Source organism: Mirounga angustirostris, unplaced genomic scaffold (assembly GCF_029215605.1).
Source record: "Mirounga angustirostris isolate CCGP_5_RB_7025 unplaced genomic scaffold, mMirAng1.0.hap1 SCAF_13, whole genome shotgun sequence".
NCBI lineage: Eukaryota > Metazoa > Chordata > Mammalia > Carnivora > Phocidae > Mirounga > Mirounga angustirostris.
Window position 1 is genome coordinate 69,024,628 of NW_026991721.1, and position 16,856 is coordinate 69,041,483.

Genomic DNA, 16,856 nt, shown 5'->3' on the forward strand with positions numbered 1-16,856 from the left:
CGTTTTATGAGGCCACGATTACCTTGATCCCCAAACCAGACAAAGACCCCATCAAAAAGGAGAATTACAGACCAATATCCTTGATGAACATGGATGCAAAAATTCTCACCAAAATACTAGCCAGTAGGATCCAACAGTACATTAAAAGGATTATTCACCATGACCAAGTGGGATTTATCCCTGGGCTGCAAGGTTTGTTCTACGTCCGCAAATCAATCAACGTGATACAATACATTAAGAAAAGAAAGAACAAGAATCATATGATCCTCTCAATAGATGCAGAAAAAGCATTTGGCAAAGTACAGCATCCTTTCTTGATCAAAACTCTTCAGAGTATAGGCATAGAGGGTACATACCTCAATATCATAAAAGCCATCTATGAAAAACCTACAGCAAATATCATTCTCAATGGGGAAAAACTGAGAGCTTTCCCCCTAAGGTCAGGAATGCAGCAGGGATGTCCACTATCACCACTGCTATTCAAGAGAGTATTAGAAGTCCTAGCCACAGCGCTCAGAAAACAAAAAGAAGTCAAAGGCATCCAAATTGTCAAAGAAGAAGTCAAACTCTCACTCTTTGCAGATGATAGGATACTTTATGTGGAAAACCCAAAAGACTCCACCCCAAGACTGCTAGAACTCATACAGGAATTCAGTAAAGTGGCAGGATATAAAATCAATGCACAGAAATCACTGGCATTCCTATACACCAACAACAAGACAGAAGAAAGAGAAATTAAGGAGTTGATCCCATTTACAACTGCACCCAAAACCATAAGATACCTAGGAAAAAATCTAACCAAAGAGGCAAAGGATCTGTACTCAGAAAACTATAAATACTCATGAAAGAAATTGAGTAAGATACAAAGAAATGGGAAAATGTTCCATGCTCATGGATTGGAAGAACAAATATTGTGAAGATGTCAATGCGACCTAGAGCAATCTACACATTCAATGCAATCCCCATCAAAATACCATCCACTTTTTTCAAAGAAATGGAACAAATAATCCTAAAATTTGTGTGGAACCAGAAAAGATCCCACATAGCCAGAGGAATGTTGAAAAAGAAAAACAAAGCTAGCGGCATCACAATTCCAGACTTCCAGCTCTATTACAAAGCTGTCATCATCGAGACAGTATGGTACTGGCACAAAAACAGACACATAGATCAATGGAACATAATAGAGAGCCCAGAAATGGACCCTCAACTCTATGGTAAACTCATCTTTGACAAAGCAGTAAAGAATATCCAATGGAAAAAGACAGTCTCTTCAACAAATGGTGTTGGGAAAATTGGACAGCCACATGCAGAAGAATGAAATTGGACCATTTCCTTACACCACACACAAAAATAGACTCCAAATGGTTGAAAGACCTCAATGTGAGACAGGAGTCCATCCAAATCCTAAAGGAGAACACAGGCAGCAACCTCTTCGACCTCAGCCGAAGCAACTTCTTCTTAGAAACATCGCCAAAGGCAAGCGTGGAAGGGCAAAAATGAACTCCTGGGACTTCACCAAGATAAAAAGCTTTTGCAAAGCAAAGGAAACAGTCAACAAAACCAAAAGACAACCGACAGAATGGGAGAAGATATTTGCAAATGACATATCAGATAAAGGGCTAGTATCCAAAATATATAACGAACTTATCAAACTTAACCCCCAAAGAACAAAGAATCCAATCAAGAAATGGGCAGAAGACATGAACAGACATTTTTCCAAAGAAGACATCCAAATGGCCAACAGACACATGAAAAAGTGCTCAATATCGCTCGGCATCGGGAAATCCAAATCAAAACCTCAATGAGATACCACCTTACAACAGTCAGAATAGTTAAAATTAACAAGTCAGGAAATGACAGATGTTGACAGGGATGCGGAGAAAGGGGAACCCCCAACACTGTTGGTGGGAATGCAAGCTGGTGCAGCCACTCTGGAAAACAGCATGGAGGTTCCTCAGAAAGTTGAAAATAGAGCTACCCTATGAAACAGCAATGGCACTACTGGGTATTTACCCCAAAGATACAAATGTAGGGATCCGAATGGGTACGTGCACCCCGATGTTTATAGCAGCAATGTCCACAATAGCCAACCTGTGGAAAGAGCCAAGATGTCCATTAACAGATGAATGGATAAAGAAGAGGTTGTATATATATATATATACAATGGAATATTATGCAGCCATCAAAAGGAATGAGATCTTGCCATTTGCAACGACGTGGATGGAACTGGAGGGTATTATGCTGAGCGAAATAAGTCAAACAGAGAAAGACATGTATCATGTGACCTCACTGATATGAGGAATTCTTAATCGCAGGAAACCAACTGAGGTTTGCTGGAGTGGGGGGTGGGGTGGGAGGGATGGGGTGACTGGGTGATAGACACTGGGGATGGTATGTGCTCTGGTAAGCACTGTGAATTGTGCAAGACTATTGAATCACAGATCTGTACCTCTGAAACAAATAATGAAATATATGTTAAGAAAAAAAAAAGAAGATAGCAGGAGGGGAAGAATGAAGGGGTGAAATCGGAGGGGGAGACGAACCATGAGAGACAATGGAGTCTGAGAAACAAACAGGGTTTTAGAGGGGAGGGGTGTGGGAGGATGGGTTAGCCTGGTGATGGGTATTAAAGAGGGCACATTCTGCATGGAGCACTGGGTGTTATGCACAAACAATGAATCATGGAACACTACATCAAAAACTAATGATGTAATGTATGGTGATTAACATAACAATTAAATTTTTTTTTAAGAAAGATAAAAAGCTTTTGCACAGCAAAGGAAACAGTCAACAAAACCAAAGACAACTGACAAAATGACAGAATGGGAGAAGATATTGCAAATGACATATCAGATAAAGGGCTAGTATCCAAAATATATAAAGAACGTATCAAACTCAACACCCAAAGAACAAATAATTCAATCAAGAAATGGGCTGAAGACATGAACAGACATTTCTGCAAAGAAGACATCCAAATGGCCACAGACACATGAAAAAGTGCTCAATATCACTTGGCATCAGGGAAATCCAAATCAAAACCTCAATGAGATACCACCTCACACCAGTCAGAATTGCTAAAATTAACAAGTCAGGAAAGGACAGATATTGACGGGTATGCGGAGAAAGGGGAACCCTCCTACACTGTTGGTAGGAATGCAAGCTGGTGCAGCCACTCTGGAAAACAGTATGGAGGTTCCTCAAAAAGTTGAAAATAGAGCTACCCTATGACCAAGCAATTGCAGTACTGGCTATCTACCCCAAAGATACAAATGTAGTGATCTGAAGGCTCCCATGTACCCCAATGTTTATAGCAGCAATGTCCACAATAGCCAAACTATGGAAATAGCCTAGATGTTCATCAGCAGATGAATGGATAAAGAAGATGTGGTATATATACACAATGGAATATTATGCAGACATCAAAAAAAAAAATGAGATCTTGCCATTTGCAACGACGTGGATGGAACTAGAGGTTATTATGCTAAGTGAAGTAAGTCACCCAGAGAAAGACAAGTATTATATGATCTCACTGATATGAGGAATTTGAGAAACAAGACAGAGGATCATAGGGGAAGGGAGGGAAAAATGAAACAAGATGAAACCAGAGAGTGAGACAAACCATAAGAGACTCTTAATCTCAGGAAACAAACTGAGGGTTGCTGGAGAGGAGGGGTTTGGGAGGGATGGTGTGGCTGAAGGATGGACATTAGGAGGGTATGTACTATGTTGCGCTCTGTGAATTGTGTAAGACTGATGAATCACAGACCTGTACCCCTGAAACAAATAATTCATTATATGTTAATTAAAAAAGACCAAAAAAAAAAAATGATGCAGAGTCTCAGATGAACTATACTGGTAAAGACTATACTGGCATTTCCTGGATTTATCTGCCCACTTTTTCATTTTAAACATTCTGTAAATTTTTTTTTTTTTTTAATATCAGGCCCCTGGGTAACATTAACTTGTGTTTATATTTATTTGCCTGTCACTTATCACTGAGAGAGTTGTTTTTTGTTTTGTTTTTTTTTTTAAAGATTTTTATTTATTTATTTGAGAGAGAGAGAGAATGAGAGACAGAGAGCATGAGAGGCAGGAGGGTCAGAGGTTGAAGCAGACTCCCTGCCGAGCAGGGAGCCCGATGCGGGACTCGATCCTGGGACTCCAGGATCATGACCTGAGCCGAAGGCAGTCGCTTAACCAACTGAACCACCCAGGCGCCCAGTGGGAGAGTTTTTAATGAAGGAGTTAATCCGGACTAGGCAATAGAAGTTTTGCAGAAATGGTTTTCCCTGAATTTGTAAATATTTTTCTTAAAACCTTTCCCTCACACTATCACTTCTTTTATCCTGAATCGGATTAAATTCTTCCTGTTCAGGAAAAAAAATAAGAATAATTGAAAATGTGCAAAAATTTTGATGGCTTAGAAGACTATACCTGTAAGATGGGCTTATTTTTCACACATTATCATTTGTTAATTTTTATAAAGAGGCAATGCTAGCCTTTCTGATTGATCCCTGCTCCTCAGACACTATGAACAAACTTAATCTTTTTTGGAAAACATTTATTTCAAACAAATCTTAAACATTTCTAACTTTCTAAAAACCACAAGCTGTATACATTTCTCCCAAGAGAAAATATTATTGGAAACAGATAAAATATGGTTTTCTGACAAAATGTTTTTTATAAATGAGGTATAAAGTTTGCAATTCTTATTTTCAGTCATTCCCATATTCTAAGTATTGAAATCACACAAGGACACACATTTTACAATTGTGCATAACATTTGACTAGCAATTCACATTTACAGATCACTCTCTTTGGTTTGTTGGCCATGGAACTTCTATGACATGAATGAGAATATAATTAGAAATCTTAAATTACTTTAACAAACAATTTAGTCAACAGCAACACCCTAATTTAGAGTGGATGAAATAGAAGTTTCATCTAAAGAGGTTAAGTGAAATGGTGACCTTACTAAAAAACAAAAAAATAATCAACAAAAAACATACTATTTGTAATGTTACTAATTAACTTCCTTTGATGCCTAAAGAAAACCAAATACCAAGAGGAACCTTTACTTTCACTGAAGCAAATGAGATTGTTCAAGCGCAAAACAATTATTCAAAAGAAAATTACTGCATAACATTAAAGATTTCTATGATGTAATAAAATGATAATAAGAAACACAAAAACATATAAAGGCAATAAAATATCTGAAACAAGACTGGAGAAAAAATAAAATGTAATTAAAATAGATAATGTATATTTTAAAATAAATATTTCATTGGAGATACAGTTGAATTTAGCATAGATTCTTGGAATCTGGTATAGATTTAAAGGGCATTAAATACAATAGTGCCAATGTTTTCTCAGATTAAGCAGACTTTATCCACATAATAACTAAGTTTTTTTCCCCCCATGGCAATTTAGACTCCTAGAACTAAGGAATCCAATATCTTGACTATTCTAATGGGTATTCAATTGTATATTCAATATTATAATAATGTGTAATTATAATTTATAATATAAGATAATTTATATTAGCTTCCATATTGAGATTAAGACACTTTTCTTATCCTTTTAATGGATATTTAGAACTAGAAAGGTAAGTTCAGTTTTCCCAAAACAATCAAATTCTAAATTTTAATTTGCACCCAAATAAGATAGTACAATACTTTGAAAATATCATGGTCTTAAATGTGGGTATTCTATTTCCTTTCTGTTATGCAATTTTTGTTTTAGCTTCTTCAAATTCACTCATGAGTTATCTCCTTTATGACACTTTTCCTAAAAGGAATTACCTGTATCCAAACAATACAATTAAAATCAAATCAAGAACTTTCATAAAATAATAAGGGTTTCATATATGAAGTTTAAACTGTATCTTGTCTCTCACTAGGATTACCTGATTTGCAAGACAACCCTGACCACTGCCCCAATTTTTTAGGTAAGGAATAAAACTGCTTTTGTGGTAGACAGAAAAATGGGTCCCCACAGGTCTAATACCAATCTCTAGAACCTGTGAATAGGTTAGATTCCATGGCAAAGGGGAATTAAGGTCCTAATCAGGCAGCCTTGAAAAGGAGAGATTATCCTAGATTATCTGAGTGGTTCCAATAGAATCATAAAAATCTTTATAAATGTGTGAGGGAGACAGAAAAGAGAACTCCAGAGATGCCAACATGAGAAGGGCTTGGCTGATTTTGTTAGCTTAAAGATGGAGGAATAGGGCCATAAGCCAAGGAATGTGGGCACCCCCTAGAAACTAGAAAAGGCAAGGAAATGGATTCTTTTCCAGAACTAGCAAAAGGTTGCAGCCCTGTCTACTGACATCTTGACCTTAGCCCAGTAAGATTATTTTCTGACCTTCAGTTCTGTAAGACTATAAATCTGTTTTGTTCTAAATCACTGAGTTTGTGGTAATTTGTTGCATAGTCATAGGAAATTATTAATTGAATTTAAACTGTATCTTGTCTTTGATGAGGGTAACTTGAATTGTAAGAAGATCCCAAATGATGCCCTATGTTTTTTGTTTTTTTTTTTTAAGATTTTTATTTATTTATTTGAGAGAGAGAGAATGAGAGAGAGAGAGAGCATGAGGGGGGGGAGGGTCAGAGGGAGAAACAGACTCCTCGCTGAGCAAGGAGCCCGATGTGGGACTCGATCCCAGGACTCCAGGATCATGACCTGAGCCGAAGGCAGTCGCTTAACCAACTGAGCCACCCAGGCACCCAATGCCCTATGTTTTTAAATAAATGAAAAAAAAAAAAGATGTAGTAACTATGAATTTAGCTCTAATTTAGTAACTAATTTGGCAACTAAGTTTCAATGCTGCCATAAGCCTATAAAAATTTCAAAACAACAAGAAGATAAATATAATCAATAAATTACCAGTATCTGAGCAATTGTTTTTCAAAGTGGTGTTTTGTTCTTTCCATAATTGGGGGACTCAATAAGACACAGATGGAAAGAAATGACAGTGCTTCAGTATTTAAAAAAATAATGTTTTGCTTTAATTAATTCATTCATTCATTTAATTTTTTCAGAGAAAGAGCATGAGTGGAGGGGGGAGGGGCAGAGGGAGAGGGAGCAAGAGAATCTCCAGCAGGCTCCACTCAGAGCTGAGCCCCATGCAGGGCCCTATCTCAGGACCGAGATTATGACCTGAGCCAAAATCAAGAGTTGAACGTTTAACTGACTGAGCCACCCAGGCCCCCTGTTTTGCTTTATTTTAAAGGAAACATATTTATTTTTTAGTGGCATTTCATCATTTTATATTTGTGTCCTTGCTTTAATTCATATTTTCAATAAATTATTCTGTAAGAATATGCTTTTTCCTGACAGCTTTTTCAATAAATGGTGCTGGGAAAACTGGACAGTTACATGCAAAAAAATGAAACTGGACATTTTCCTTACACCATAACCAAAAATAAACTCAAAATGGGCTGAAGACTTAAATGAAAAACCTGAAACCATAAAACTCCTTGAAGAAAAAATAGGCAGTGATTTCTTAGATATCAGCTTTAGCAACATTTTTCTAGATATTTCTCCTCAGGCAGGGGAAACAAAGGCAAAAACAAACTACTGGGACAACACAGAAATAAAAACTTTGCAAGTGAAGGAAACCATCGATAAAACAGGAAGGCAGCCTACTGAATGGGAGAAGGTATTTGCAAATAATACATCTGATAAAGGGGTTAATACTGAAAATTATATATAAAGAACTTATATAACTCAACACCAAAAAGTAAATAATCCAGTTAAAATAGGCAGAGGATCTGAATAGACATTTTTCCAAAGATATACAGATGGCCAACAGACACATGAAAATATACTCAACATTACTCATCATCAGGGAAATGCAAACCAAAACTACGATGAAATATCACTTTATACCTGTAGGAATGGCTAGTATCAAAGAGACAAGAAATAGTAAGTGCTGACAAGGATATGGAGAAAAAGGAATTCTAGTGCTCTGCTGGTAGGAATGCAAATTGGGACAGTTACGGAGGTTCCTCAAAAGATTAAAAATTGATGGGGTGCCGGGGTGGCTCAGATGGTTAAGTACCTGCCTTTGGCTCAGGTCATGATCCCAGGGTCCTGGGATTGAGCCGCCCATCGGGCTCCCTATTCAGCGGGGAGCCTGCTTCTCCCTCTCCCTCTGCTGCTCCCTCTGCTTGTGCTCTCTCACCCTATCAAATAAATAAATAAAATCTTTTTTAAAAAATTAAAAATGGAAATACCATATGATCCAATGATTCCAATACTGGGTTAAATATTGAAGAAAATGAAAACATTAATCCAAAAATATATCTGCACCCTCACGTTTACTACAGCATTATTTACAACAGCCAAGATAGGGAAGCAATTGAAGTGTCCACTGATAAATAAATGGATAAAGAAGATGTGGTATATATATATACAATAGAATATTACTCAGCCATAAAAAACAATGAGATCTTGTCATCTGTGACAAAATGTATGAACAGAGAATTATACTAAGTGAAATAAGTCAGAGAAAGACAGATATCAAATCACTTCACTTATACATGGAATCTAAAAAACAAAACAAATGCATAAACAAATAAAAAGCACAAATAGGCCCATAAATACAGAGAACAAACAGATGGTTGCTGGCAGGTAGGCACATGGGCAAAATGGGTGAAGGGGAGTGGAAGGTACAGACTTCCAATCATGGGATGAATAAATTACATGGATAAAAGGTACAGCATAGGGAATATGTCAATGGTAACATAATAACATTGTATGGTGACAGATGGTAGCTACACCTGTGGTGAGAATAGCATAATGAAAGTGATTGCTGTATCACTGTTATATACCTAAAACTAATGAAACATGTATCAACTATATTTTAATGAAAGAAGTTGCAAAAAAAGAATATGCCTTTTTCTTCAAATTATCTTAAAGATATAAGAATTGTTTTTTATTTTTGCAACTTTAAAAATATCAGGCAGTCATTTCTTTTCTTTTTTTGCATGATACAAGTAGATAGTCTATGCAGAATTTCTATTTCCTCTGATACAATGTAGATGACTTCTCCAGGTTTCTCTTTCCACCTTCTGTGAGAACTGTTTCCTTTCCTCTTTGAGCTATAATTTAAGTCCTGGGTATTTCACAACACACCATTCTTTACCTAACCCCAGAGCCACAGGTATGTAAGGAGGAAGAAGGTAAACACAAACTTTAGGCTGTATTGAAAAGTCTGTGCCCTATGTTCATGATCTATTTTCCTCTTCTGCAATGTTACTGAGATGCATCTCCCTTCCCTCTTCTTCCATCTCTAATGACCAACATTCTACGTAGAATTTTCTACTGTTTGCATCAGACATTATTCCATATGCAGTTTACTGTCTGTATTTCTCAGAATGCATTTCTAAACAACCCAGATGAAATGGAAAACTTAAGTGCTGTCACAGACTTCTTGGGTGTTCTCAGCTAGAAAAGTAGTAATGCCTTCCTAGAAGGATTTTTGGAAATTTTGAGGGGCATTTCTGATTTTCTCAATGACTAGAATGCTACTGGCATTTAGTAACCCAAGCCCAGGAATTCAAAACATCTTATAATGTTCTAGACAGTTTTGCATAGCAAAGAACCATTCTATAAGAAATGGTAATAGCTCAGAAACCCTGATATGATTCTTCTTTTCTCTTTCTCTTCTCTTTTTTTCTCTCTTCCTCCCTCTTTCCTTCCTCCTTCCTCCCTCATTTCCTTCCATCCCTCCTTCCTTCCTCCTCCATACTTAGTACTTCGTACCTATTTATTTTCAAGATAATTAGTTCTGTGTGCTATTATTTCAGCTGTTACTCTTAGATTTCTTCTAGAATGCTGAAGTGCTGCCCTTGCTGAGACTCTGAAGTGGTAGGAGTTTCTTTGAGTTTGAGGGTCTTTCTGCATCTGTGAGCTCCCTACTCATGACTTTGGTCAACTCCTTTCCAATTTGGAGAGTTTTATTGAATATTTTTAGTGCTGTGTCTACACCCTTTTTTCTGTAATGCTTTTTTTTTTTTTTAAGAGGGGGTGAGGGGCAGAGGGAGAGAGAAAGAAGGGGAGAGAGAGAGAGCATGTGGAGGGGGAGGGGCAGAGGGAGAGGGAGAGACAGAATCTTAAGCAGACTCCATGCCAAGTGTCGAGCCTGACATGTGGTTTGATCTCACAACCCTGAGATCATGACCTGAGCTGAAATTAAGAGTCAGAAATTAAGAGTTAACTGAGTGAGCCACCCAGGCACCCCATAATGATTCTTTAAAGTCCTATTGAGCTTTCTAAATCTCTTTAACAAAGCTGCCATTTATGTGCATTTCTTTAGAAAATGTCTGCTTGTGACTTCCTCCCCAGCTTCAACTACTATTTTTTGGTGGGTCTTTGGGAAGAGAATTTATGTAATCCTGACTGCCTCTTTCTTCCTCACCTAGAACAGAGCTCACCAACAGACATTGTGCAGTGATGGAAATGTCCTATATTCTGCACTCCCAATATAGTAGACAATAAACACAGGCAACTCTAGAGCACTTGAAAAGTGGCTGATGTGACTGAGGAAATTATTTTAAATTTAATTGATTTTAATTAAGTAATTAATTTTAATTAATTCATATTTAAAAAGCCACATGTGCCTAATGGCTACAATATTGGACAGTAGAAACTTGAGATCAGATTTCTTCCCAGCATAGCACTTAAGGATGCTAATGTAAATCAAGTGTTGTTTGCTCATGAGATAAAATCTAACTGCTATGCTTAAGCTGCATGGTATCTTTCTTAAGAGTGGAAACATTATCTTATTTTTTGGTGCTCTTTTATCTGTATGTGCTGCTCATAGTGCATGCCATCTTGCAAGAACTTCAGAGATAGTTTTTAAATGAATGAATCCACATGTCATAGGCAATTGAAATTTTAATATAAAAGCTCCTAAAAAGCTTTTCCAAAAAGCTGCATTTTATCACAAAGGAGCATACTTTACCCTGGGTTGCTTGTCAGTTTTAAAGACTGTTGGATTCTTTTTCTTTTCTCCCCTCTTCCTCTGAATTTCTTCCTTCACCTGATTCCATGGATGCTAAGAATACAGGGAACTTACTTAAGACATAAACCAACAGTTCGCAAAGTGTAGTCTCAGACTAGCAGCATCAGTTTGATCTAGGAATTGTTGTAAATTCAAGTTCTTAAGCCAGACCCCTAAGACTAGTGACTGATAAACTTTGGGGGTGGAGGCCAACAATCTTTCCTTTAACAAGTCTTTCAAATGATTCACTGATACATACATACTATTAACCCAACTACTGCTCTGAACAACAACAGCAAAAGTATATGAAAAACTGAAGAAAATGCAAGCACGCTGAGGCAAGGTGTTTTATTAAAAAAACAATTTCCTGATTTTTTATTACTTTAGCAGATATGTCCTGAAGACTAACTATGCCCCAGGAGGCCTTGGGTTCAGTGGTTACCTACCTCCTCTACGTGGCTAATGGAGACATGTTTGCCACTTCAGACCATAAGCTCTCAGCCTGGTAGCATGGTTCTAATAATAATGTATTGCTTGGGGCGCCTGGATGGCTCAGTAGGTAAGCGTCTGCCTTTGGCTCAGGTCATGATCCCAGGGTCCTGGGATCGAGTCCTGCGTCGGGCTCCCTGCTCTGTGGGAAGCCTGCTTCTCCCTCTCCCACTCCCCCTGCTTGTGTTCCTGCTCTCGCTATGTCTCTGTCAAAAAAATGAATAAAATCTTTGAAAAAAAATAATGTATTGCTTAATTAATCTCATATTCTCCTTCTTAAAGGGTGGAAACATATAATTTGTCTAAGTTTCTCTTGCTTCTTTACATAATAATAATAATGTGATCATGGGCGCCTGGGTGGCTCAGTTGGTTAAGTGACTGCCTTTGGCTCAGGTCATGATCCTGGAGTCCCTGGATCGAGTCCCGCATCGGGCTCCCTGCTCGGCAGGGAGTCTGCTTCTCCCTCTCCCACTCCCCGTTTGTGTTCCCTCTCTCGCTGTGTCTTTCTCTGTCAAATAAATAAATAAAATCTTTAAAAAAAAATAATATGATCATACTTTGCATCTCAAATTTTTTGGTGGTAGAATTCCTATGCTTCTCAAACTGTTCTAGTCAATAATATAATAATATAAACATTATACATCCAAGCTGTGACAGTGCCCACCTACTGGTTTACCTTGAGACCAATATACGTTTTGCTTGAATTCCCCACAATCACACCTTTGCTCCTATATTTTATTCTCTCTTATTTTTGAGTTTCTCACTTTCTCTTTGTTTCTGTCCCCATCTAAGACAATAAGATATTATATGAGTTCTTTTATTTGCGCTTTTCTTAAACTAGGGCCTGTTAAGCTCAAATAAAATATATATACCGTTCTTCAGTTCCTAGGAATCCATTCCTCATTTTCCTTTATCATTTCAATGAGATTTACATGGTTTTCTCTGTCCTTTCTAATCACTTCAGGCCTAAAAACATCATTCTGCAAATTAAATGGTTTCAAGGAATGGAAGAGAGTGGTAAGAAAGAAAAAAAAAAAGATTCCTATATTGAGATATGTAAAGCATTACATGTAGTTCTTGGCATACAGTCAACATTCAATAAATGTTCTTCCTTTCCTTGACCTTAAACAGAAAGCATTTTGTAGAGTGTATGAGTGGAATGCATTTATATTCATGGAGAGCCATACCTCCTCAATTTCCTGCATTAGTAAAGCTTTGTTTAATAGCAATTAGCCTCAGAAATTGATAAGGCAACAGAAATACAGTTGATGAGTAGCTGTGGTTAAGTCAGAATATTTGGTACTTTATGCACTGAAGTGTGTGTCATTGTAGACAGTGAGACTCAGACCTTGCCATAAAAGAGATGAAGGTGAGGCATATTTTCTATAGTGGACAAAAGATTCCAGAGTAGGAAAGAGGACTGAAAGAAATAAAGGAGGCTCCCTGTGAGCAGCCAATTGTCTATATTACCTGTCTAAGATGAAACACCATATTCAAAGGAACCAAATTAAGAACAAAGGTACACAGTAGCAGGATTTCTATGTGGCAGTCTTTCTCAACAATATTTGGGTAGTTGTAAATTCAGAAGATGCATACCAGTGAATTCCAGGGACTCTAAACATGAGAACATTTTAGGGGAGGATCTGGCATGAACTACTCTTGTTTTAACTGGAAACTAGTCTAGAAACCAGTAATCAGGGACAGAGGCAAAAAATGTCATGAGGTCAAACTTGGCCCTTGCACCATGAATCACAACTAGGAAGCCTAAAACCCAGTGGGGCCTACATCTAGCACATCATTCATTTCAGATTCCTTTTCATTTCGGATTCCTTTTCTACGGTAAGAATTACACTAATTTTACCACCAGGTATATTTCTCATTAATGCAGGTGCTTGACAAGAATGAGTCTACTGCTAGTTTGTGAAAAACGGACCAAATTGGGAGTAGCACTAAGATTTCTTGCTAAGAAATTCATAATAGCCTGGAGTGATGGTTCTCAAACTTTAGTACACATCAGAGCTATAGAGCTTTTTAAAACAGAAACTCTGGAATCCAGTCCTAGAATATCTGATTCAGTACGTTTGGAGTATGACCTGGATCTGCATGTCTAACAAGTTCTCAAGTAGTGTTACCAGAATTAGCAAATGCAAATGCAGTTAAGTTGAATTTTAGGTGAATAAAAAAATAATCTTTTTTTATGGTTCATGCAGTATTTAGGACACACTTACACTTAAAAAAAAATTACTCATTGTTTATCTGTGTTCATACTGAACTGGGTACCCTGCATTTCATTTGGCAACCCTATTCCCATGTCATATTGTTACCATTGTTCCTGGGATCACACTTTGAGAACCACTGTTGTCTTTACACTTATTCACTGTAAGTGCTTGTTGTTTGGTCTAGAATTCACTACAGATATTTTCTTGTAAGTTCTTTATACAGTAATACACTCACATGCATAAGAGGATCTTAAAGTGAAAGTTTTGGTTAGCACATGAAAAGAAAATTAGTATTACATTTTAAAAGAGGCACTGGACCATATGCAGTAATTACAAAGAAAATTCTCGAAACATAGTTCTTTACGATTTACTACTTTTTAATCCTCTATTACATGGAGTGTACAAAAAGATGCAGTATTGAAAAATCTGGTGACATTTTTATTAAAATTTAGAGAGAGCTTTTTGTGAATCCAGCTAACCACTCCAAGAGGAAAAGGTGAAGCATTATACCTCAAATCCAAAGGCATCAGAAGACTTTCAAGAAAAAGGACTCAGGAGCACACAGGGATAGAGCTTTTTGTGTGCCCAAGTGTATTTGGCTTATCACATCCATAATATAAGTAATGAATTGAAACTGTGACTTGAAATGACCATAATGTGTTTTGTTTCATAAGATGAACTAGACAAGTCATGGGGTTGCCAAAATTTGTATCTGAGTCTATGAAAGAAATAGTTATCCAAAATAAGTAAACTTAAGAATGGATAAAAAAAAATAAGTTGACTTTAGGGTTAAATCTCAAGTGTCATTATTGTTCAAAGCAATAGTTTAGATATTTATTGGGTCAGTTTTATTTATTCTTCAACATGTGTGTGTGTTGAACATATGTTCAGCATCTTCTTGTTGTTTGTATTTGAGGGCATTGCATATTTAAAAATTAGCTTCACTGTTTAGAAGAATTTTAGATGTATAGAAAATTGGCAAAGATAGTACAGAGAGTTCCCATAGACCCAGCACCCAGTTTCCCCTATCACTGACATCATATATTAGTATGGCATATTTGTCACAACTAATGAACCAATTTTATGTATTATTATTTTTTATTAAAGATTTTATTTATTCATTTGACAGAGATAGATACAGCGAGAGTGGGAACACAAGCAGGGGGAGTGGGAGAGGGAGAAGCAGGCTTCCCGCAGAGCGAGGAGCCCGGTGCGGGGCTCCATCCCAGGACCCTGGGACGATGACCTGAGCTGAAGGCAGACGCTTAATGACTGAGCCACCCAGGTGCCCCTAATTTTATGTATTATTATCAACAAAAGTCCAAGCATTATTAAAATTTTCTTAGCTTTTATCTAATGTCCTCTTTTTCTGTTCCAGAATCCCAGCAGGATCCCATATTATATTTAGTTGCTATGTCTTCTGAGGCTACTCTTGGATATGATGGTTTCTTAGACTTACCTTGTTTTTGATGATTTTGACAGTTTTGAGGATTATTAGCCAGATATATATTTTTTTAAATCTCTCACTTGGGACTTATCTGATGCTTTCATCATTATTGTATTGAGGGTATGTGTTTTGGGGAGGAAGACCACAGAGGCAAAGTGCCATTGGAATCACATTATGTCAAGGATACCTACTATAAATGGGAGCTATTACTGTTAATGTTGATCTTCATCACCTGTCTGAGGAAGTGTTTGTCAGTTTCTCCACTATAAAGTTACTTTTTCCCCCCTCCTTCCATAATATATATCCTTGTCTTCACCAGTAATTTTGCATAGGGTTTCTGTTGAATACAGATTAAAGTGTGTGGTGGCTGAATGCCTTTTTACAAAACCAGGTGTGTGTAAAAATAACTGAGCCTGGCATAGTTATTCAATGATTCATTAACCTAAATCCATCATGGCTTCAAATGATGCTTTCAAAACTGGTGCACTAAGGGTGGCTTCTGATAAGGTAAAGGGATCTTTCTCTTCCGTGTGAGAGCAGCTTTCTCATATTCTGCAAAACTGTGCTCAAGACCATATACTATGACACAACCCCTAATATTCAAACTGAGGACTTTAATAGTGATTTTACTTATATAGCAGTTTGCCAACAGTTTTCTGTATTTAAAAGTAAAATTGGTCTTCTGATATTGCTACCCTAGAGAGTGTTTAATAATTAGCCTTGCTTTCAGCAACTCATGCCTCTGGCCTATTTGTTCACAGGTTGCTAATACTTACTGCTAAATAATTTAAACACCAACCTGAATGATGAGCATATTAGCTGCTGTTATTGATAATGAGCAACCTTAAGGACATTTTGTACTTCCAAAAATGCTTCCTCACATTTCTTGAGTTACCAATAACATCTGCTTTATTTCATTTTGTTAAAAGTTCCAGTATTTTTCCTATGCTATCTCACCCTGAAAACAGGCAGCAACCTTATAACTTATTGGAGTTGTCAATAGGCTTCATGGACAAAACACTAGCAGTGGGTAATGAAGGTGAAACATGAAAGTTTAATTGTTAAAAATGAATGAGTATTTAAAGGCTGACCACAAATCTGAAAGATAGAAACCCACAAAATTAAAGCAGATTGATTTTTGAGTGGGCTGAACTACATTCTAAGACTGTTAATTGTCTAGAAATTTATTAGTGATTTTTACAGTAATAGCACTTGTATCAAATAATCTTATGAATTTAAGAATTAGACTGTCCAGATTCTTTATTAAGGTAATTTAAAATTAAGAAAAGTTATTCTACGGGTTGCTTACAAAGCAAGTGCTTACTGAGTGTGTCTGCCAAATTTCTCACAATTTGGAGTTTGGGGGTTATCTTCCGGATAGAAAAACAAGCTATTTAACAATATTAGATTTATCCTTATTTGCCTAAGGCCAAGATGTTTTATAATGATCTCTAATTAGGAGTGAGAAGGATGCATAGAGTAGGCAGAATTTAAAGATGGTAAATGGAGTTCCTCTCATTTCTCTCTCGTACCACTTTAAATCCTGTAATTTCTTTTTCTTTTCTTTTTTCTTTAGAAAAATAAAGAAAGGAGAAGAGAATGGGGGGTTGCAAAATGTGGTATAAGTCATGAATGTAATATATGAGCCAAATTACAATAGGACAAAGTGTAGAGAAATGGGTTTCTC